At 41.3% G+C, this 25,465-nt stretch overlaps 3 long non-coding RNA genes across 4 annotated transcripts; 2 read left to right on the top strand and 1 right to left on the bottom strand.

Moving 5' to 3' along the window:
* The first annotated feature begins 8,084 nt into the window (after positions 1 to 8,084).
* On the top strand, positions 8,085 to 9,086 carry LOC123725199 (uncharacterized). The gene is made up of 2 exons (XR_006757692.2): positions 8,085 to 8,220; positions 8,452 to 9,086. It is a non-coding gene; the product is annotated as an uncharacterized LOC123725199 (long non-coding RNA).
* Positions 9,087 to 9,460: 374 nt separating this feature from the next.
* Positions 9,461 to 17,310, bottom strand: LOC123725200 (uncharacterized). Of its 2 annotated transcripts, XR_014379468.1 has the most exons (5): positions 17,138 to 17,310; positions 16,849 to 16,930; positions 16,606 to 16,759; positions 9,928 to 16,405; positions 9,461 to 9,767 (listed from the first exon to the last, which is right to left on the bottom strand). It is a non-coding gene; the product is annotated as an uncharacterized LOC123725200 (long non-coding RNA). The 2 variants fall into 2 exon arrangements; XR_006757693.2 differs by having other exon boundaries at positions 16,606 to 16,930.
* A 146-nt stretch (positions 17,311 to 17,456) lies between these two features.
* Positions 17,457 to 25,231, top strand: LOC106563670 (uncharacterized). Its single transcript, XR_001319299.3, has 4 exons — positions 17,457 to 17,776; positions 18,293 to 18,416; positions 18,791 to 18,900; positions 19,256 to 25,231. It is a non-coding gene; the product is annotated as an uncharacterized LOC106563670 (long non-coding RNA).
* The last annotated feature ends 234 nt before the right edge of the window (positions 25,232 to 25,465 follow it).

A 25,465-nucleotide genomic window follows, 5' to 3' on the forward strand; every position in this document is an offset into this window, starting at 1 on the left:
GTTCCTGTGCAAAGGTAACTGAACTAAATGACTATCGCCCCGTAGCACTCACTTCTGTCATCATGAAGTGCTTTGAAAGACTAGTCAAGGATCATATCACCTCTACCTTATCTGTCACCCTAGACCCACTTCAATTTGCTTACCACCTCCAATAGATCCACTGACGATGCAATCACCATCACACTGCAAACTACCCTATCCCATCTGGACAAGAGGAATGCCTATGTAAGAATGATGTTCATTGATTATAGCTCAGCATTCAACACCATAGTACCCTCCAAGCTCATCATTAAGCTCGAGGCCCTGGGTCTGAACCCCGCCCTGTGCAACTGGGTCCTGGACTTTCTGACGTGCCGCCCCCAGGTGGTGAAGGTAGGAAACATCTCCACTTCGCTGATCCTCAACACTAGGGCCCCACAAGAGTGTGTGCTCAGCCCTCCTGTACTCTCTGTTCACCCATGACTCCATGGCTAAGCACGCCTCCAAGTCAATCATCAAGTTTGCAGACGACAGAACAGTAGTAGACAATGACGAGACAGCCTACAGGGAGGAGGTGAGGTCTCTGGGAGTGTGGTGCCAGGAAAATAACCTCTCACTCAACATCAACAAAACAAAGGAGATGGTCGTGGACTTCAGGAAACAGCAGAGGGAGCACCCCCCCATCCACATCGATGCAACCGCAGTGGTATCCGTCAAGGGACTTGCCCATGGCAGTCTCGTTGGTCCGCTCATCCAAAACTGGAGTCACCATACATCTACACATTCACATTATGTATAAAACTAACTGTGTCAATTTTGAAAAAAAATATAAAATTACTGGAGGCCTATGAGAAACAATGCTACAACCATTACATTATTAACCACTAAAATGTACGCTAACATTGATTGAAACCAATTAGCCTAGAGCTAACTAGCGTTTTGCCAAGCTAAATGTGGTTAGCATCAGGCTAGAGAACTTTTAAATGCTATTTTTGTACAAATATTAACACAAACACATTTTATCGTGACATCACATATTTACATATATTACCTCAAGTAAACTGAGCCTTTGTTCATAGAAAATAAAACCAATTGGATCTAAAGCGTGGTTAAAAAAAAGGACAGAAAGTTTGGACGCCATCTTAATCCCTTCTCTTACATGTAAACCATTAGCAACCTAGTCAACCTTCATTACTTACAATGGGGAAAATACCAACCAGTTTTTCACTGTTAAAACTCCCTTCAATTGCCTTCAAACATCACCAAACTCATGGACTATGTAGTTAAACATGTTACCTCAATATGTTGAGTCATATTGCACTTTTGCACATTACATACCTGAATTAATAGGGTATAATGGTGAGATGGAGAAACGTTCGTTTTCAGTAGAAGGCATTCTCCAAGATTGAAGAAGAAACCTCCAAGATCTCACTAACACACTCCATTGACTGCACAGCTCTCCCTAGCAGCAATAATCATATACATACATTCAATGTAAATGCCTGTGAGGCCTAGAAAATGATACAAGGGATGGCTCCATAAAATAACAAACAAAATAAAACATAAAAAATATGAGCATACATATTTGTGTGTCACATATACACATGGCATATGCTTGGGTATCACCTTGATATCGCTGATCTGCTTGCCTCAATAAATTAATGCTAGAGCATTGGTAGCTAGGATTAGATATTTGTGACCCGTTTCAGGAAACTAGGCGTACGTCACAGGTCACTATTTCAAAGGAGAGCCGTTTGAACGTAAACTTTATTTTTTGATCAAAAGGAGAAAGAGCCATTTACAGAAAGAGCCATTTGCTTGGCTAGCTATAGCCTAATGTTAGCTATCTAATGTTAAAGTTGCGTCTTATTCGTTTCTGGTATCAGAACAAAATAGTCAGCACATAGTAACTTCTGATTTAGCTGTACTTTAATTAATGCAAACACGTGTATGGTAAATATGTCGTTCGTATACGGTCTCTCTGTGACACCTCGCAGGGCAAACAGAGAAGAGAGCGTCACATTCTATTGTTGTCTTTTATACTCTGACAGAGATAGTTCCCGCTGAATGCTGGCCTGTCAGAGGGAGGAGGAGCGTGGTTTAAACTTGCTCCTCCTATCGTCGGCGCGCAGGCTGGTCCCAGCGTCGTGACGCACTTCCTGTTGCCGGGTGTCGTTCTTCCTGTCTTCAGCAGTTGATTTATCCGCAGTTCATATACTTAATATTGTAGCATAGCTTCCCCAGTATATTATAAAGGTTATGCATACAAATAGCCAGTTCAACCCTAACAATCCCCCTTTTCACACCCCTTGGGGTGTGAACATACTCTAATAAGAAATTTCAGGGAAATTTAAGAGTCCCCCTTTTGACACCCCCTAGGGTGTCACTCAACACAATTTGTATATCTCCATTTCAATTATTATATATTTCCTTATAAACCCTTACATCCTTCCGTCTACACCTCACTTGTACTAGGTTGACTATCAGTCATCCAGGAACTTCAAACCTTCACATAAGGAAAGACAAATAGTATACACGACAAATTCAGAACATATTATTCAACACGTATAAAAAGAAAACCTTTTTGCGACTGTGGCTACACCTAACATGTGTGGGACAGACACTTTGTCCCAGAACTTAAAACCTTCTCATCCACCTGCCACTACATTCAATACATATGAATTTATTGTGCATACGCTTTATTCAACCACTTCCTCAACAGTAAAACAAGGATCATCCTCTGACAGATCCATCTTTGGCCCAGAGCTGGATTTAGTGTTCTCCGGGGTCAGTTCCATCAAAGGCATCATTCCGGTTTGCTCTGACAACTTCTGTAAGAGACTTTCTTATGCAAGGGATTATACAGGCAGCACAACATATCAATAATAGGAACACAAGTACTAGGGTCAGAATTCCAGTAACCACCATAGATGTGTACTTGCCAAAAAAGAAATTCATCCAATTTCCCTCGTCTACCCCTGCTTCACCCTTCATCTCAGCAGATAGCTTGTCAAGTCTCAATAGGGCTTAAAATCATATCATTTCCATTACAATCCACCCGTTTTGCTAGATATTTCACATACATTATAACACATCTATTTTTATTGGATTCAGAAATTTCACACAAATTCAAACTAATTCATGCATCCCAAAAGATGGTCTCATCTAACATGTGCTCCTCATATTTGAATGAATCCTCCACCTTGCTCGGCAGTAGGTACTTGTCTCATTGGTCTGAACTTTGACTCGGTCCGTAGCTCACCATCTGCTCCGTTGTCCATCTCTCTAGAGTTCTGGTGATTAAACCTCTCGCACACGGGACCAAACAACAACCACACAACCCAAACACACTCATACAGGTGAAAGCAGCCCATAATACAGTTCTTGCAACACTTTTCCATTTCCCAAACATGAGCTGTGTTATCAGAAATGTACGTACAGTAATGAACCTAATCATTCTACTTACACCGCCCTCTTTGCCCGTAACCTATCGAGAGTCAGTCTATTTTTCCAGGTCATGAGGGAGGTGGCGGATAATTGGTCAGAGAACCTCTTTACTGCATCCCCGGTTTCATTCATGAATCTCTGTTGATTATAAAAGATGTCATTAATTCAACCCACATTTTTATTTATTGTCAACTACCAAAATAATGTAGTGTTAAAGCCTTCACATATTTGATTCATAACTTTGTATTCATCTGGAACTTCCCTGAGGATGCCAATAGCATCCATCTAGACAAAGCTATTTCCATCCTGGTCAAAACTCCTCCTGTGCCTTCTTTAGCCTCCTATAACTGGTCTCTGATAACTAATTCGAACTGGTTGGACCAATAACCCCAGGGCGCAAGTTCCTAACCACCCTTTGTGGTCATTTCTGTCGTATGCGTCCTTTGCTGGTACTAGCCCACCCTTCATCAGTTATAGGTGCTATGAGGTTACACATTTTCTCCTGTGCTTTCAAACCTAAGTCAGTCACATTAACGATTACCTTTCCAGCCATTAAAATCATCTTATTTCTCGGTGCCCTTCTTGTATCTATAACACTGGTGCTCATCAGGAGTTAAGGTGAACCGAGGTGGTTTGGCTAAGTACTTCAATCTGGCCAACCCCAATTCCTGTACAGCTGTCTGCTTCCCCAGGAAAATGTTTAATGCTTACCTAAAATTCTACATCTTGTTCTTCTTTGACTCCTTATTCTGTAAGTCACTCATCAGTGTATTATATAGTTTATCTTCTACTTCTTCTCAATGACAACGGTATCGTATGATTAGTACCCGTAGGTGGTGGATCTGAATATATCAGAAAGATTAGACTATGATGCAGCTCAGAGTTTCTACTCTTCCCAAAAACCGTCAACCCTCTCCTGCCCTTAGTCTCTCTGCTTGGTACCACCCCATACTCACACCTCTAGGAGCACACACAGTGATGAACGGTCGGGATAGGAAATCTTCGTTAAGGAGGTAACCCCCGGACCTTGTTGGTTCTCGGTTCTTCTCCTAACTCTGTGTGTGATCATCAGTGCTCATATGTGTACATACCTTCTTGCAGTGGGTAACGTGGACCCAAGTGACTCTCTCAGCTTTTCTAATGGCAAAGGCAGTGGTTAACAGAACCTGGTATGGGCCTTCCCAACGGGACTGCTTCCAGTCTTTTCTCCTCAGGGACTGGATCCACACCCAGTCTCCTAGTTGGATTGAGTGAATCACCTTCTCCTGTAATTCACCTGTTGGACACAAAATCTTGGACATACGGGTTTGGTTAACAAACAGTCTTCTCATGTGCTCTGCTAGTATTTCTTCAACTTCTATGTCTACCTGTTCTGGTCTCTCTAACTCTGGCATTCTATAGGCTCTACCTAATTAGCTAAACTGTCATCCATCATTTAAAAAGATGGCTCCTAGTAAACCAACTCTAGGGATCATATCTTGACTTAATATTTTAGCTACCTTATCATGTCCACCAAGTAAGTTGGGAACGCTTCTACCCATTTGCTATACTTCTCTATTCTTGTTAAACACCCCTTCTTCCCCTTAATTCGGAATAGTTCAATAAGTCCATTTCCAAATGTTGGAATGGAAATTCTACAAAAATGTTTTTGTTCTAGTAGCATCCTATCCTGTTCTATCGCCTGCTCTACCATACTCCCCCTTTTTTATACATGGCTCAAGCCATGTATCAATTTTGCTGCATTACTAAACAGTGTCTTTGGTAAGGTTAGTAATTTATCCTTATGTCAGCCCTTCTCTTGTAGGATTGCCCTCTTTCATTTTCCACATGTCCAATTCTCCCTGGGGCATTCATCCTTAGCTACCCTGTCACAATTCTCTATCAAGTGTCTTAAGATGTATCTGTGCTGCTTTGTGTGGTTTTAAATGCCTATGTGCTTGTCTGTGTAAATAGTAATATCTCTCCTTATAGAATTTACCAAACATAAACTTAAAATCAAAACTAAAATACATGCCAATGGAGCTGATAGGATATTAATACATGGAGGGACTATCTAAACGAACCTAACTAAATGATCATTCTATCTTCTATTCTTAGGTCTTTTCTGTCTCTCCCAGTGTCATTTCTGTCCTCACCTGTTTATAATTTAACTATGCTGGTCGTCACTCACTAACCGTTATCTAATTCTTCTATGTCACTTTTATCTTCTCTTCCTTGCTTATGCTCTCCTCCTACATCCAACCCATCAAGGTCTCAGCAGTGCAGGGGAGTACTAAATGTCTCATTGTCTTATTACATAGCTACTTAAATTTATCTCGATACCCTCAATAATCCTGGATCACCTACAGATGTCATATTTCCCTGTCCTGTTGACTTAAGTCTACCATTATTAACCTTATTTAACAACAAAATATAATATTACTATTATATTAATTCCACAGTCTTGTGTTAAATCTCTTCCACTGAATACAACCACAGCTGACTTCCTAAGGGAAAATAAACGTATCTAGATAATGTAAAAAGTACTCCTGCTTATTAATCTGAACTACTCCACAAAGAAAATGTATTATACCCTTGTTGTCATTCTGTCTTTTCATTGGTTAAAATTATCACTTGTGTCTATGAACTTATGCAAGTAACCATTTCGGGTGCGATCGTAAATTCATTCTGTCTATGTACTCCGATTTCAAAGCACTCTCGTCTGAGTGTGCAGAATAACTGATAAATTTACGAACGCTCAACACCCATTGAATATGGCAGTTGTCAGTAAACATAGGAAAAAAAGCACAATTACAGTCACCAACGCTTTGGATAACATGAAAACAGCCTAAACAGCTCTGCTAGGATGAGTAAAATGGTCAGAGTGGGGTGTTTAGTTGGCATTCTCTCAACCACCTTCGCCTGGAATGCTTTTCCAACAGTCTTGAAGGAGTTCCCACATATGCTGAGCACTTGTTGGCTACATTTCCTTTACTCTGCGGACCAACTCATCCCAAACCATCTCAATTGGGTTGATGTTCGGTGATTATGGAGGCCAGGTCATCTGATGCAGCACTCCATCACTCTCCTTCTTGGTCAAATAGCCCTTACACAGCCTGGAGGTGAATTGGGTCGTTGTCCTTTTGAAAAACAAATGACAGTCCCACTAAGTGCAAACCAGATGGGATGGCATATCGCTGCAGAATGCTGTGGTAGCCATGCTGGTTAAGTGTGCCTTGAATTCTAAGTAAATCACAGACAGTGTCACCAGCAAAACACCATCACACCTCCTCCTCCATGCTTCACCGTGGGAACCACACATGCGGAGATCATCCATTCACCTATTCTGCATCTCACAAAGACATGGCGGTTGGAATTAAAAATCTCAAATTTGGATTCATTAGACCAGGGGAGAGATTTCCAACGGTCTAATGTCCATTGCTCATGTTTCTTGGCCCAAGCAAGTCTCTTATTATTATGTGTCCTTTAGTAGTGGTTTCTTTGCAGCAATTTGTCCATAAAGGCCTGATTCACACAGTCTCCTCTAAACAGTTGATGTTGAGATGTGTCTGTTACTTGAACTATGTGAAGCATTTATTTGGGATGCAATCTAAGGTGCAGTTAACTCTAATGAACTTATCCTCTGCAGCAGAGGTAACTCTGGGTCTTCCTTTCCTGTGGCAGTCCTCATGAGAGCCAGTTTCATCATAGTGCTTGATGGTCATAGCGCTTGATCGCACAACATTTTTCAGAATGACTGACCTTCATGTCTTAAAGTAATGAACTGTCATTTCTCTTTACTTATTTGAGCTGTTCTTGCCATAATATGGACTTGGTCTTTTACCAAATAGGGCTATCTTCTGTATAACAACCCTACCTTGTCACAACACAACTGATTGGCTCAAACGCATTAAGGAAAGAAATTCCACAAAATAACTTTTTACAAGGCACACCTGCTAATTGAAGTGCATTCCAGGTGACTACCTCATGAAGCTGGTTGAGAGAATGCCAAGAGGGTGCAAAGCTGTCATCAAGGCAAAGGGTGGCTACTTTGAAGAATCTTAAATATAAATATATTTTGATTTGTTTAACACATTTTTGGTTACTACATGATTCCATATGTGCCATTTCATAGTTTTGATGTCTTCACTATTATTCTACAATGTAGAAAAGAGTAAAAATTAAGAAAAACCCTGGAATGAGAAGGTGTGTCCAAACATTTGATGGGTACTGTATACTATAGCACCACGTGTATATTTTAATTTACAATTAAATAATTAAATAAATAATACTAGCACATCAAATGACGTTATTATTGTACATTAGCCTACTCCCCTATCGACACAGTAAATCATATTGCCTTCGTGCTTTCGACAATACGTTATCAACTTTTTATCAACAAAAAGTAATTATTTTCAAATAATCCAAATTTGCCTTATCATATGCCTTAAATATTTCATAACGATATCACAATTTACATATAGCCTACTTACTCCTCAATCAGATCAAGAACATCTTGTTAATTATTTTCATCGTCTCTAAGGGAACGATCTGGGGCAGACTCGGGCATGATACACTAGAACAGGTTGCCGCGCGGTGGAACACCGCTTCCCTTTCATTTCAATCGGGGACCTTTGGGCGGTACGAAGGTGGCGAGAGAGGCGGTGAAAAAGTTTAACTTTTTACAACGGCGACCGCTGGGCGATGACCAATCATATCGAGTGGTTCCCATGACGAATTTGACGCTATACGACCCAAGGCTGGAGACTTTCTTCAACAAAGATGGCTGACAAAAATACTAGGATGGAAGCAAATGTAAGTGATTATAACGTCATAACGAATCATGCAAAAAAAATGTACAGTTGACAGGAATATGTTAATCTAGAGACAAACGAGTTTGCATATTTTTTTAATCATAAAGTTAATTTACGAAAATCGCGATTTAGCAAGCTAGCTGACTAGCTAACATTAGCCAGCTAGCTGGCTAGCTTTATGGGTGTTGTGACATGAGTATGAAATTGTAATTGTGGTTGTTTAATGTTTTAGAGACTCCTGAAACAACCAGCAAACCAGGCTGTCGTCTTGTGAAACAGTGGATGTAAAGAATCTAACTAGCTAAAGCATTTACTGCAAATTTAATGTACAATTTTGTAAGCTTGCCTTGCTATTTGCCGAGGATAAAAAAATACCTGCATGCCTATGGATGTGTAGCTAGCCATCTAGCCGATCTGTGTATGGACCCAAACGTTTGGTATACATATTAGTTCAGAACCGAATTATATATTTTTTTAACTAGGCAAGTCCGTTAAGAAAAAAATATTATTTACAATGAGGGCCTACCCCTGCGACGCTGGGCCGCCCTATGGGACTTCCAATCAAGGCCAGATGTGATGGATTCGAACCAGGTTCTGCGGTGACGCCTCTTGCACTGGGATGCAGTGTCTTAGACCACTGCGCCACTCAGGAGCCTATCATAGCCAGTTGTATCAACTTCAAAACAGTCTGGATGACATTAATGACGCCTATGGATTGAGTAGAATATAATAACTTTGTGCCAAGGATGCAAGTTGTATATACATGTAGTTATTACCATGCATGAGATCCCCACATTGTAGCCTGTAAATTTAATATAGTCACTGATCATGTACTCTACCTTGGCAAATAAAGGTGCAGTTCAGGTATGAATGTCTTTTGAGATAATCCAATACCAGGAATATCACATTCCAGTCTTTGTATTATGCTGTGTCTGCATGTATGTATTACAATTATACACTTCACCAGTGTTTACCAATCTTGGTCCTGCGACATCAATGGTTACACATTGTAACTAATTGACTAGAAACAGGATTTAACTAGTTAAAGTCTGATTTGTAATTCATATATACACATACAGAAATATAATTTACAAAACAGTACACTACACTTCCTATGCATCATGTAAATAGTCTAAAACCGGTTCATCTCAATATCTAATGCCCTTCATCTGCATTGATCTGATAAACACAGGATAGGTGGAGTATTTCATCAAATGAGAGACTTAATTTCAACCAGTAGATAATGTGAAACGCTTTATTGAAAGCAGTTCATTATCCAAGGGTTATCAATACAAGTTCAAACTGTACTTCAATGCACATCTGTTATGCATTATAAAAACAGAGGAAGAGGTGTAAAAGACAGAAAGGGAAAGAGGTAAGAACATATGCTGCCTTCCCTGCTCCTATGATTAATGAATCACAGTGCAACCCAAATATTCTCTCAGTTCATCACAATTACATGTGTCTAGTCGGCCCGAAGGTCATCTTAAAAGCGGGTGAGGTGGCGATGGTGGGACTGGGGGTTGGCATCCTCTCACATCAAAACATCTGCAGATGTAGAGAGCATGTTTATGCCTTGTGTTTTTATTTTTTATTCTAACATTGTAAGTCATAATAATCAGGAGGTGAAATGCAAACTGACCTTGGATCATTAACTCTGTATTTCAATGTAAAGCATCTCTTTAATAATACTTCCTGTTGACCTTACCAAGTTGCCTCTCCTCTTATCATGCTGTGCCCTCTATGTAGCCAGTTCAGATGCGTGAGGGGTTTACCGACCCAGCTGATATAACCTAGAGGATTTAGGGAGAAGAGGGAGGAAGTGAAGGAGAGAGACTTATTGAGAAATTAAGTTAGTTAAAGGGACAGTGTTCAACAGGAATCTGTGTGTGTGGCCTCACCTGGTGTCCACACTAAGTGGCTGCAGAGTACTTTGTGCTGAAAACCATGAATGAACACGAGGACAAACAATATAGCATAGTTATAGAAATAGTGAAGTGTCTTGCTATTCTCCATGGTTGGCTCTTTTGCCCATTCTTTGAAGGTGGAAGGAGCCACAGTTATACACCTGAGCCTGCTTACTGCACAACACAATCCATCAATCAGATTGATACATGTGTAGATTTTTTTATTTTACCTTTATTTAACCAGGTTGGCAAGTTGAGAACAAGTTCTCATTTACAATTGTGACCTGGCCAAGATAAAGCAAAGCAGTTTGACACATACAACAACAGAGTTACACATGGAGTAAAACAAGTATACAGTCAATAATACAGTAGAAAAATAAGTGTATATACAATGTGAGCAAATGAGGAGATATAAGGGAGGTAAAGGCGAAAAAAGGCCATGGTGGCGAAGTACATACAATATAGCAAGTAAAACACGAATGGTAGAGTTGCAGTGGAAGAAAGTGCAAAGTAGAAATAATGGGGTGCAAAGGAGCAAAATAAATAAATACAGTAGGGGAAGAGGTAGTTATTTGGGCTAAATTATAGATGGGCTATGTACAGGTGCAGTAATCTGTGAGCTGCTCTGACAGCTGGTGCTTAAAGCTAGTGAGGGAGATAAGTGTTTCCAGATTCAGAGATTTTTGTAGTTTGTTCCAGTCATTGGTAGCAGAGAACTGGAAGGAGAGGCGGCCAAAGGAGGAATTGGCTTTGGGGGTGACCAGTGAGATATACCTGCTGGAGCGCGTGCTACAGGTGGGTGCTGCTATGGTGACCAGCGAGCTGAGATAAGGGGGGACTTTACCTAGCAGGGTCTTGTAGATGACCTGGAGCCAGTGGGTTTGGCGACGAGTATGAAGCGAGGGCCAGCCAACGAGAGGTCGCAGTGGTGGGTAGTATATGGGGCTTTGGTGACAAAACGGATGGCACTGTGATAAACTGCATCCAGTTCATTGAGTAGGGTATTGGAGGCAATTTTGTAAATGACATCTCCGAAGTCGAGGATCGGTAGGATGGTCAGTTTTACGATGGTATGTTTGGCAGCATGCGTGAAGGATGCTTTGTTGTGAAATAGGAACCTAATTCTAGATGTAACTTTGGATTGGAGATGTTTGATGTGAGTCTGGAAGGAGAGTTTACAGTCTAACCAGACACCTAGGTATTTGTAGTTGTCCACATATTCTAAGTCAGATCCGCCCAGAGTAGTGATGCTGGACGGGCGGGCAGGTGCAGGCAGCGGTCGGTTGAAGAGCATGCATTTAGTTTTACTTGTATTTAAGAACAGTTGGAGGCCATGGAAGGAGAGTTGTATGGCATTGAAGCTCGTCTGGAGGGTTGTTAACCTGTTAGGGCTAGGGGGCAGTATTGACACGGCCGGATAAAAAACGTACCCGATTTAATCTGGTTACTACTCCTGCCCAGTAACTAGAATATGCATATAATTATTGGCTTTGGATAGAAAAAACCCTAAAGTTTCTAAAACTGTTTGAATGGTGTCTGTGAGTATAACAGAACTCATATGGCAGGCAAAAACCTGAGAAGATTCCAAACAGGAAGCGCCCTCTCTGACAAGTTGTTCATCTTGGCTCTTTTTATTGAAGACTGAGGATCTTTGCCGTAACATTTCCTACGGCTCCCATAGGCTCTCAGAACCCGGGAAAAAGCTGAATGATATCGAGGCAGCCTCTGGCTGAAACACATTATCGCGTTTGGATAGTGGCTGGTCAGAGTACTCTGAGACTCACGCTCGTGCACGAGGGCACGAGATGTATTTATTTTCTCTCTCTTTGTACGTATACAGGCTTTCCCGGTCGGAATAGTATCGCTTTTTTACGAGAAAAATGGCATAAAAATTGATTTTAAACAGCGGTTGACATGCTTCGAAGTACGGTAATGGAATATTTAGAATTTTTTTGTCACGAAATGCGCCATGCTCGCCACCCTTATTTACCCTTTCGGATAGTGTCTTGAACGCACGAACAAAACGCCGCTGTTTGGATATAACAATGGATTATTTGGGACCAAACCAACATTTGTTATTGAAGTAGCAGTCCTGGGAGTGCATTCTGACGAAAAACACCAAAGGTAATCAAACTTTTCTAATAGTAAATCGGAGTTTGGTGAAGGCTAAACTTGCTGGGTGTCAAAATAGCTAGCCCTCTGATGCCGGGCTATCTACTGAGAATATTGCAAAATGTGCTTTCACCGAAAAGCTATTTTAAAATCGGACATATCGAGTGCATAGAGGAGTTCTGTATCTATAATTCTTAAAATAATTGTTATGTTTTTTGTGAACGTTTATCGTGAGTAATTTAGTAAATTCACCGGCAGTGTTCGGTGGGAATGCTAGTCACATGCTAATGTAAAAAGCTGGTTTTTGATATAAATATGAACTTGATTGAACAAAACATGCATGTATTGTATAACATAATGTCCTAGGGTTGTCATCTGATGAAGATCATCAAAGGTTAGTGCTGCATTTAGCTGTGGTTTGGGTTTATGTGACATTATATGCTAGCTTGAAAAATGGGTGTCTGATTATTTCTGACTGGGTACTCTGCTGACAATCTAATGTTTAGCTTTCGTTGTAAAGCCTTTTTGAAATCGGACAGTGTGGTTAGATTAACGAGAGTCTTGTCTTTAAAATGCTGTAAAATAGTCATATGTTTGAAAAATTGAAGTTTTTGCATTTGAGGTATTTTAATAACGCGCCACGGGATTACACTGGCTGTTGAGTAGGTGGGACGCCCATAGAGGTTAACACAGTGTCCAAAGAAGGGCCAGAAGTATACAGAATGGTGTCGTTTGCGTAGAGGTGGATCAGAGACTCACCAGCAGCAAGAGCAACATCATTGATGTATACAGAGAAGAGAGTTGGCCCAAGAATTGAACCCTGTGGCACCCCCATAGAGACTGCCAGAGGTCCGGACAACAGGCCCTCCGATTTGACACACTGAACTCTATCAGAGAAGTAGTTGGTGAACCAGGCGAGGCAGTCATTTGAGAAACCAAGGCTATTGAGTCTGCCGATGAGGATGTGGTGATTGACAGAGTCGAAAGCCTTGGCCAGGTCAATGAATACGGCTGCACAGTATTGTTTCTTATCGATGGCGGTTAAGATATCGTTTAGGACCTTGAGCGTGGCTGAGGTGCACCCATGACCAGCTCTGAAACCAGATTGCATAGCGGAGAACGTGCGGTGGGATTCGAAATGGTCGGTAATCTGTTTGTTGACTTGGCTTTCGAAGACCTTAGAAAGGCAGGGTAGGATAGATATAGGTCTGTAGCAGTTTGGGTCAAGAGTGTCCCCCTCTTTGAAGAGGGGGATGACCGCAGCTGCTGTTTGGGGATCTCAGACGACACGAAAGAGAGGTTGAACAGGCTAGTAATAGGGGTTGCAACAATTTCGGCAGATAATTTTAGCAAGAAAGGGACCAGATTGTCTAGTCGGCTGATTTGTAGGGGTCCAGATTTTGCAGCTCTTTCAGAACATCAGCAGACTGGATTTGGGAGAAGGAGAAATGGGGAAGGCTTGGGCGAGTTGCTGTGGGGGGTGCAGTGCTGTTGACCAGGGTAGGGGTAGCCAGGTAGAAAGCATGGCCAGCCGTAGACAAAATGCTTATTGAAATTCTCATTTATAGTGGATTTATCGGTGGTGACAGAGTTTCCTACCCTCAGTGCAGTGGGCAGCGGGGAGTAGGTGCTCTTATTCTCCATGGACTTTACAGTGTCCCAGAACTTTGAGTTTGTGTTGCAGGAAGCAAATTTCTGCTTGAAAAAGCTAGCCATGGCTTTTCTAACTGCCTGTGTATATTGGTTTCTAACTTCCCTGAAAAGTTGCATATCACGGGGGCTGTTCGATGCTAATGCAGAACGCCACAGGATGTTTTTGTGTTGGTTAAGGGCAGTCAGGACTGGAGGGAACCAAGGGCTATATCTGTTCCTGGTTCTACATTTTTTTAATGGGGCATGCTTATTTAAGATGGTGTGGAAGGCATTTAAAAAAAATAAGGCCGATTAGAAAGGCCTGCTCGCTGAAGTGTTTCAGGGAGCGTTTGAAAGTGATGAGTGGAGGTCGTTTGACCGCTGGCCCATTACGGATGCAGGCAATGAGGCAGTGATCGCTGAGATCTTGGTTGAAAACAGCAGAGGTGTATTTAGAGGGCAAGTTGGTTAGGATGATATCTATGAGGGTGCCCGTGTTTACGGCTTTGGGGTGGTACCTGGTAGGTTCATTAATAATTTGTGTGAGATTGATGGCATCAAGCTTAGATTGTAGGATGGCTGGGGTGTTAAGCATGTCCCAGTTTAGGTCACCTAGCAGCACGAGCTCTGAAGATAGATGGGGGGTAATCAGTTCACATATGGTGTCCAGAGCACAGCTGTGGGCAGAGGGTGGTCTATAGTAGGCGGCAACGGTGAGAGACTTGTTTTTAGAGAGGTGGATTTTTAAAAGTAGATGTTCAAATTGTTTGGGTACAAACCTGGATAGTAGGACAGAACTCTGCAGGCTATCACTGCAGTAGATTGCAACACCGCCCCCTTTGGCCGTTCTATCTTGTCTGAAAATGTTGTAGTTGTGATGGAGATTTCAGAGTTTTTGGTGGTCTTCCTAAGCCAGGATTCAGACACGGCTAGGACATCCGGGTTGGCAGAGTGTGCTAAAGCAGTGAATAAAACAAACTTAGGGAGGAGGCTTCTAATGTTAACATGCATGAAACCAAGGCTATTACGGTTACAGAATCATCAAAAGAGAGTGCCTGGGGAATAGGAGTGGAGCTAGGCACTGCAGGGCCTGGATTCACCTCTACATCGCCAGAGGAGGAGTAGGATAAGGGTGCGGCTAAAAGCTATGAGAATTGGTTGTCTAGGACGTCCGGAACAGAGAGTAAAAGGAGCAGGTTTCTGGGGGCGATAAAATTGCTTCAAGGTATAATGTACAAAAGGTATGGTAGGATGTGAATACAGTGGAGGTAAACCCAGGCATTGAGTGATGATGAGAGAGATATTGTCTCTAGACACATCATTGAAACCAGGTGATATCATCGCATGTGTGGGTGGTGGAACTGAAAGGTTGGATAAGGTATAATGAGCAGGGCTAGAGGCTCTACAGTGAAATAAACCAATAACCACTAACCAGAACAGCAATGGACAACTTAACTTCTCTAGGGTATGTGGGACGGTAGCGTCCCACCTCGCCAACAGCCAACTCATAATTCAAATTTCTCACACATACAAGTATTATACACCATTTTAAAGATAATCTTCTCGTTAATCCAACCAGTGTCCGATTTCAAAAAGGCTTTACGGCGAAAGCATAGTATTAGATTATGTTAGGACAGCACCTAGACAAGAAAAACCACACAGCCATTTTCCAAGCAGCGTCACAAAAAACAGAAATACAGCTAAAATTAATCACTAACCTTTGATGCTCTTCATCAGATGGCACTCATAGGACTTCATGTATGTTTTTACATTGGCGTGTAATGTTCAGAAATGTTTTGAAGTTGAGTTTAAAAAAAAAATATATATAAAAAGATATGTGAAGGAAATATATATATATATATATATATATATATACACATACATACACACACACACACACACACACACACACACACGGGACAAGACGAGGACAAAGGACGTCTGACTGCTATGCCATCTTGGAACCCTGATGTGGGTTATAGGGTGTCTAATAATTCTTTTTCAATATGGGTGACTTAAAATAGCCTGTTTTTGTTTTTGTACAGACAGCACACCCTTACCTAAACAGTACCCTCACCTGAGAAGTGGAAATCACAGGGACAGAAACTGGGAATTGAATAACTGCAGTTGACATAGCTAAGTAAATGGTAAAATACTCTTATTGCAATGTGAATGGCTATTAAAAGAGCCTTTGGTTGTGCGTAGTGTAGTCTATGGTGTTGCCAGGGAACAACTCCCTCTTCAAAGAAGTAGGAGGTGAAGATCTCCCGCACACGGATTGCTTCTCTTGCTGCATTGTTGGACCCCATCCTTGAAGCATCCTGCAGACTTCTCCTCTGGCACACGGCGGCGAGCTGCAGATCCCCTCCTGGTCCTCGTGTCCATCCTCATGAAGTTATGCAGAACACAGGTAGCCTTCACACACCTGAATTCCTACAGGAGGCAGTCCCAGATGGCCCTGGTCACCCAACCTTGCAGTGCCCTACACGGTAACTGTAGGCAATCATTTTGAAGGAATCTCCAGCTACAAGGTATCTGTAGGAATATGGAAGACAATGTAATTATTAGACTTTTACATCACCAGGTCATTGTGGATTACTAAAGTATAATATCCCTGATAACAAATCATGATAACATTGGATAGATAGATGCATGGGCACACATATGTACATGTGTAGCATGTGACAATAACAGGATCATATCAAGGATAGCATCACAAATGAATACATAAATACCACTAGAAGCTTGACGATGAGTTGATCATTTGAATCAGCTGTGCAGTGCTAAGGCAAAAACAAAAATGTGCACCCCTTTGAGTCCCCGGGACTGAGAACCACTGCTCTTCATTGGGACCTCTATCTGAGGACAGAAAACCTCACAAGAAACAGACTTCATTATAGTCAAATTACACCGCACTGAATATTAAGGTAATATTATCGCCATCCTCACTTTTAGGGACAGGAACTACATAAAAGTACCTGCCCTATCCAGAATAGCCTCCTCTCTCACTGACAGTTGGGGCTGCTATCCTTTCACCCTCCATGGCTGTTAGTAAGCTACCTACAAATGCATTTGAAGTTTGTTTTTTACAGTGATAAATACAGGTGGTGATATTTCATTCACTTAGCTAGCTATCTATACAGTATGTGACGTTTGCTAGGTAGCTAGCTAGCCAACGAGCAGTTCATTTGAGTTAGCCTGCACTGTAGCTAGTTAGCTAATAATGCATTGTTTGTTTTTTTACATTTTCGAAATGTATTTACTTACTTGAATAGGTTCTCCCAGCCATGTGGCCAATTGGAAACAGGGCTGCAAAATGTGTTTGTCACCAGAGCATTTTAGAGGATATTACTATTTAACTATGTACCCATTTAATAACCAGACCTTCATACAAACTTGCTATGCTGAATTCTTGACGCACGTCGAACATGTTGCTATATGCTACCAGCACGCCCACAAGCGAATCACAATGGGCGGCCTACGCGGCACGCGGAAATGTACCGCTTTCTAGTGTACATTCACGGTCGCCAGGTGTACTGTGTTTCCTCCCACACATTGGTGCAGCTGGCTTCCGGGTTAAGCGGGCATTGTGTCAAGGAGCAGTGTGGCTTGGCTGGGTAGTATTTCGGAGGACGCACGGCTCTCGACCTTCGCCTCTCCCGAGTCCTTACGGGAGTTGCACTGATGGGACAAGACTGTAACTACCAATTGGGGAGAAAAAGGGATAAGAAACAAACAAAAAACAATTTTACATTTATAATTGATTGAGGTAGGGACATCCCAAGGATCCCGAATAGCACGGACACTCTGGACATAATATTTTCTAGGCCATTAGTGATAACAGGAAATACACAAGCCATAGGCTACACTATAGCTCAAGGTGTGTCGGCATGCACGGGAAAAACGGTACGTTTCTAAAATGTATGGTTGATTTAATTAATATAAGGGCCATTCCGCCGAATCAGTGCCTTTTCCATCCCCAGGACATTACATGCATAAATATGCATGAAAAGTATCTGTATAATACATATAATAATAATAATAAATAAATAAATAAATATAAATGCATGAAATGAAATCTATGCATTCACTACTGTAAGTCACTCTGGATAAGAGCGTCTGCTAAATGACTAAAATGTAACTGTAAAATATTATCAAGCAAAGTGTCCAGCACATTGTCATAATTGCAATTTTAAGATGCATAATGTACAACCTTAATAAAAACTACCTAGAACACTGAAAAAATAGGATTTTAGCCTGTCCCCACTACACTTCACCATTAAATATAATGATTTATAAACATTCAGAAATCTTTTTTTTATTATTAATGTGTGACTTTCTTTCCAATTTAGACATAAAATACATTTTCTCAGCGGAAAGTCATAATGTTAGTTAAAATACAAATTTTAGTTTTGTCCCCAGGTTTTCACTGAGTCCTGTTACCCTGACACATTCCACCCTCTAAACTTTGGGACATTCCCCAAGTCACATGATCAACAGGCAGTAACATCATTTGAGTCTCCTGAAGGCCATGGGAAGACCAAAGGTAAGTTCTCTCAATCTTTTTATCATATTGTAAGTATGACTGTGAATGTCAATCTCAACGTACAGTCCTTTTTTAAAAAACATTGTTTTGGGAAACCACTTGAAGGTGCTAAGTGTTCTCATGCTATTAACATTGATGCCATGTGGCTGCATTTCATGTATTTGCTAATGCTATGCTAAAAACTCAGTCCTGTTACTCATATGAAGGGTAACAGGACTGAATAAGATTAACAGGAGTGAGAAGTTTGAATAAAATAGCCATTTTAAATGTGTATCTGGTATATACATTATAATACTATTCTCTTGATTTTAAGTTTTACAGTTTGAATTACTGATGGTTTTTTCAGTTTTACAATGTGAACACATTACTTACAGGGAGCCAATCGATTAAGTGCTGCAGAGAAGCAGCGGCACTATCGTGCTCAACGCGATGCCGACCCAGAAAGGAGAGACGGATACTTAAAGAAGGAATAGCAGAAATACAGGTAGGATATAGCATCAAGCAGGAAGAAAACAGTCTAACATTTAGTAAGAGGGAAAAGCGCAGACATCACAAAAAGTGGAGGGAGACTTACTATAGGATCAAGTCCAGGAAAGAAGCCCTAAAGCACCTCAAAAGCACCTCACCACACCTCCAGATAGCCCCCATCTTTCACCAGACATAACTGTTAATCCAGAGCCAAGCAGTTCAAGGTCAGGATGAGACTTACTGCTAGTGTGTTAAATGGTTTATGTGTAAAATGATTGATGGCTGGTTAATAGGGCATATAGATAACATTTGACTGTAGCCACTTATTAATTTAACATCTATTGTAATTGTGATGTACTTGTGTGTTTTAGGCAAAGGATGAAGGGCTTAAAAGGAGGTGAAAGATATCAGAGAAGAGCTACAAAAGCAGCTACAGACACAAACCCGATAAAAGGAGAGGTATAAGGAAAACATTCTGCGTATGAAACAGAATAATCCATCTCCATGTACAAAAGTTGACAAACATGAGACTGCTACCACGCGCTACAATACAAAAGACCCTTCTCTTCCACGAGGCCTTAGTGGAGGACATCCGACAGAGGTACAGCAACTCACGGGGAGAAAGGAAAAGGCAACTCATCTCAAAGATAATGACAGGAAAACAAAAAGAAATATAGGCTGCAACGTCTCTCCCAAAGTTCATTTGGGTTGTCAAAGAAAAGGTGGCTGATGAATGCGAAGAATGCAGAACTTAACTTAAACTACCAAAGGAAGAGAAACAATAGGGTGGTAGATGGCTTCATAAACAAAGTCTGAGATTTTTCCACCATGGATGATGTCAGTCGATTAACGACTGGGAAGAGGCAGCCCCCTCACCCTGAAGAAAATCAGAAGAGGTTCCTTTTGGACACAATGAAAAATCTACATGTGAAGTTGTTGGCAGAACATGATGAGTCTATCTCATACTCCCTCTTCTGCTCGCTGAGCCCCTTTTGGGTTTTTCACCCAACTCTAATTGACCAGGAGACTTGCATGTGCAAACAGCATGAACATCTCCGTTTTATCGTACAGAAACTGCACCACCTGAAGATAATCAACACTTTCAATCCTGATGAACTTCTAAAATCCATCACATGCAACGTGGAGTGCATGAAGTGCATGTATGGAGAATGTGTGGTGTGCAAGGACCTCTCTTGTCCCGTCTCTGGCCAATACAATGATAAGAGTGAAACGACTTCTGTCCAGTGGGCAACTGTGGATAAGGAGCACAAGAATGACCCCAATGGCGGAACATCCAAAGTCACCATCAAAAAAGAGTTCCAGACCACCAGATGCATCAGGCAGTAACCCTAGGCCATGAAGAGCTGACCTACAGTGACATCAGCTGCTTGTGCACAGCAAGACAACATCTGAGCTGTGAGTGCTTTAATGCAAAGCATTTCACATTCAATTGACAGAAGGCTCCCACGACCACAGGAGATCAGTGGCAAAGTTCTGAGGTTGTTGGCAAACGGTGTGTGCTGAAGTACGACGGTCAACTGTACCCTGGCATCATCACAGACACAAACAACACACACGTCAAGGTTTATTGTATGAAAAGTATTGTGGCCAACAGGTTTTGCTGGCCAGTCCGCGAAGACATCCTTTCGTACCCGTTTCAAGACATCCTGTGTACAATCCCACCAGCGAGGCAGGTCACAGCTCGTTACATGGAAATTGACAACGAAGTCTGGGCCAAACTTAACTGTTTCTTAGAAAAGGCAAGGCAAGTTTTTGTTCATTATTTGATTGAAATTCTGTATGAAATACAATTGTATATTGTGTTTGCAAGTGAATGTTGTGTTTTATATGCCGAAAATAGTATTTTCAAGTTAATATTAGATACTGGTAGTCAATGTAGAGATCTGAGGATCTGCTTCATATGCTCAGCTTTTTGTATTTGTCTTTCTTGCCTTTTGAGAGGAAGATGGAGAACCCATACTGTGCAGAGGCAGGAGCCTGACACATGCTGCAGGGGGACGAGTGATACTCACACCTTTCTCTCTCTCTCTCTCTTTCCACTGCACACACACACAAGCGCACGCTCACATACACACACACACACACACTCATGCAAAAGCATGCACACACAATTGTTACAGCTTTTATGTTGCTATTTAGACTAAGATATTCTTTTCCAAATATAATGACCTCTGTTTTATCTTTGTTTAATTGAAGGAAGTTCTGTGACATCCAGTTATTCTCTCACACACAAGCACTCATTCCTGTTACTCAGTGCTCATTCCTGTGACCCAATGTTCATTCCTGTTACTTCATTGTTTTTTAGTTAAAAAAAATTAAGATAAACCACTTATTTTTCAATTATGTTTGGTCCATCATTTAAACAGTTGTTTGGTAAACCACATGATACATTTTTATCAAAAATCTAAGGGGGTCTCCCATAAAAATAAAAAATGGCTTTGTGTTAAAAAACACATTTTGCCTGCATATGTTGTGACTTTTTAGCTATAGATATATATTTTTGTACATGTAACCAATTTTCTTTAAAATACCCACTTTATTGAGGGAAAAACAAAGAAAATAGTTGGCATGACTTTTAATTGATATTTAAACAGTTGTAAGAGTTTTGGTAACAAGACTGGGAAAAATGCAACCATCTTCCATTTAGAAACCTTGTTAATAAATATATATAGAATTGCCAGAGATTGACCATAACACATTTTGAATAGTTAAATGTGTGTTATTAGATAGAATGAAGTTTCATTTTGAAAAGTTACAACATGCAAATGGTACCGATTCGGCGGAATGGCCCATAAGTATAAACCTTATGACTTTCATTAACACGCAGGTGTCATGCAGACATTAGTAAGGCATTAGTATCATGTCATGTCAGTTTGATGTTCAATGGTAGGCGACTTGCACATGGTGGTACGTTTGCCCAGGCTTAATTCTGGTACTTATCACCCCCCATACCAGCCTGTACAGTGGTTTCCTGGACTGTTTCCTGAAGACTTACTGCCACAACGGGCTCCGTTCCTGACCTGGCCAACATGGCTGGAACGCTGTGCTCTTTGCCCGATACGGGGCCTGCCAGCAGCTCACCAGGAGAGACTTTGGGCTGAAGAACGTGTCTGACCTCAGGTTGACAACACAGGATCTTTGTCTCTTGCATTCTCGTCTCATCCCTCTCCCCTTCACTGTGTCTTTCTCTTCTTACAAATAAGTCTTCATCTTCGTATGTTATTGTTTATTGCTGATGTTTCTCTTTTCTCTCCTGTGATCTCTCTCTCTCTAATTATCTTTAACCTGTCTGTCACAGTAGCCTGCAGTATACCCTGTCTGGCTCCCTGGCATTGGTCTTCTGCTCACTGGTGTTGTCTCTCAGAGAGCTGGTGAAGGGTCGTATGCAAGCCATGCATGAGATGAGGCTGGGGGGGGGAGACCTCCCTGGTGTCATGCATGTAAGCGTCGCAACTGTTCTCCAGTGACCTTATGGGACCGTACAAAGGGACGTTGTCATTGGATGAACAACTTATTGACAAATAGACATATTTGGGTAGGAGGTCATCTCTTATTCAAGAGGAATCAATTTCTTTTCAAACCCAGTGCAAAAACATGTGTAGTTGGTGAATGCAATATACCTTACGTGAACCACCCATATAACCTGAGGGTCATAGTTGAAAGCACATTATGCAGAATGTACACTGAAGTGTGAAGTGTTGGTCCCATGTTTCATATCCTGAAATAAAAGATCACAGAATTGTTCCAAAATGCTTATTTCCCTCAAATTGTGTATACAAATGTGTTTACATCCCTGTTAGTGAGCATTTCTCCTTTGCCAAGATAATCCATCCACCTGACAGGTGTGGCATATCAAGAAACTGATTAAACAGCATGATCATTACACAGGTGCACCTTGTGCTGGGGACAATAAAAGGCCACACTAAAATGTGCAGTTTTGGCACACAACACAATGCCATAGATGTCTCAAGTTTTGAGGGAGCGTGCAATTGGCATGCTGACTGCAGGAATGTCCACCAGAGCTGTTGCCAGAGAATTGAATGTTAATTTCTCTACCTTAAGCTACCTCCAATGTTGTTTTAGAGAATTTTGCAGTACGTCCAACAGGCATCACAACCGCAGACCACGTATAACCACGCCAGCCCAGGTCCTCCACATCCGGCTTCTTCACCTGTGGGATCGTCTGAGACCAGCCACCCAGACAGCTGATGAAACCGAAGAGTATTTATGTCTGTAATAAAGCCCTTTGGTGTGGAAAGTCTAATTCTGATTGGCTGGGCCTAGCTCCCAAGTGGGTGGGCCTATGCCCTCCCAGGCCCACCCATGGCTGCGCTCCTGCCCAGTCATGTGAAATCCATAGATTTAGGGCCTAATTTATTTCAATTGACTGATTTCCTTGTATGAACTGCAACTCAGTTGAAATGGTTGTATGTTGCGTTTATATTTTTGTTCAGTATATAATCCACTAGAAAGATGTTAATAGGTTGTGTGTTTGACTGTATTCTAGTGCACCATCCCCTGTCTTTCTTTCTCCCAGTTCCACCTGGTCAGTGGTGGACACATTGAGGACAGATGGTCCTCCAGGCCTCTTCCAGGGAATGACCAGCACCTGGCTCTGAGAGGTGCCTGGGTGTATGGGATCTGCAGAACCCTGGCCAGTCCAATGTTGGCTTGGGTGAGTCCAGCCCTTACTTGATGACATTTATTTTATTAGGATCATCATGACGACAGCTAGTCTTTCTAGGACTCCACTGTAGGGATTCAATTTCTCATTTAGCTATTCAGCAAACTCCAGATGATATAGATAATTGAGCCCCCTATAAATACATTTTAGTCATTTAGCAGACGCTGTTATCCAGAGCAACTTACAGTAGTGAGTGCATACATTTCATTTCATGCATTTATTTTTAATTTTTTTGTACTGGCCCCCCGTGGGAATCGAACCCACAACCCTGGCGTTGCAAACACCATGCTCTACCAACTGAACCACAGGGAAGGCCCTAGATCTAGTCTGTGGTACTGGTACACCTTCACACAACTGATCTTATGTGTGTTATTTGTTTTTGTCTTTGATAGACGCTGTCCCACTCTTAATCAGTGGGGGAGTTGGGGGGGAGCGGCTTTTGGTTGGCAGTGTCAAATACAGAATCCAGGTTCACTCCATGTCAGGCAAGCAGGCTGGGTTTCTCAGAACACTGCTCGGTATCATAAGGACAGACGGTGACAACATTTTCCTCCACATTATTTTTAATAATCTGATTGTACAGTTTATCCAAGGTCTTCTAAACTAGGTGCATTCTGTGAATCTCAAATGTAGTGTTAATCAGTAAACTTCTGATTGATTTATCGCCCAATCATTCCTTTCATGTTGGCAGCTTTGTTTTCCAGATAACAGAAATTAATTAACTCATTATCTACAGAAGATTAGGATTGCCCCCACATTTAATGTGATACGGTTTAGCAGTATGAGCTATTTAGTTTGTGATAGTGATAGCTTTGTCCGTCACAGCTTTCTAGTTTGAGCCCCTTTAGATTTCACATGTATGGGATTTTATGTATGCATGATGTGCTTGATGGTGTATTGCCTCTGTTCCAGGTGTCCCTGCTTTGTATTCTGGCCTAACCCCCACTTCCCCTCCAACGGAGCTCTATTCCTGGCTTATGAGTGGACGAGAAGAGCCCCCCTCTACCACACATCTGCATCCTGAGTTAGTTTGTAGATTTTGTTGTTTGTTGATGGGGCAGAAGAGGTTTGAAAATTCAAATTCCCCAAAAATGCATTAACATCTACAAAGCTCTAAAACTACATTGTTCATTTGTGTTAACCTCTGATCTTGTTTTGACCATGTTTTCTATGTCTGGGGTGTATTCACTAAGAACCCAGTCGAACCAAATGTAATGAAACGGGGAGGGACCTACCTGAATTTGTCCAATAGAAACACTTTTTATTTTGCAAAATGTTTTTTGGTTTGGAGCAAACGGTTACCGTTGCAAAACATTTTGCTATGGTCTTCGTCTAATGAATACACCCCTGGTCAATAGGTCTAATGTCTAGACACTGAACTTAATGAGTCAGTACACAATCAAAGGACTCTATGCACTACAACAACTCCAACATTCCAGCCACTGGTCCGAGACCAGCATTACACAATTTCACACAGGATCTGTTGTGTTGTCAACTAGTTTAAAAAAATGATCCTTCTATTTACGGTATATGTGTAAATAAAAGCTTTACGTATTACATTATATAGCTACAGCACAGCTCAACACTGTTATATTTTGTGTTATGTTTATTATTTTTTCTACATTAAATATATGTTACATACGTCAAGTGTTACCCCTCCTTTGTCATGTCAGAAAGCAATGTATTTAATGGACAACAATCAAATCAAATTGTACTTGTCACATGCGCCGAATACAACAGTGAAATGTTTACTTACAAGCCCTTAACCAACAATGCAGTCAAGAAATAGAGTTAAGAAAATATTTACTAAATTAACTAAAGTAACAAAATAAAATATAAAGTAACAAAATAAAATGACATAACCATAACAAGGCTA

This window comes from Salmo salar, chromosome 11 (genome assembly GCF_965601325.2).
Source record: "Salmo salar chromosome 11, fSalSal1, whole genome shotgun sequence".
NCBI lineage: Eukaryota > Metazoa > Chordata > Actinopteri > Salmoniformes > Salmonidae > Salmo > Salmo salar.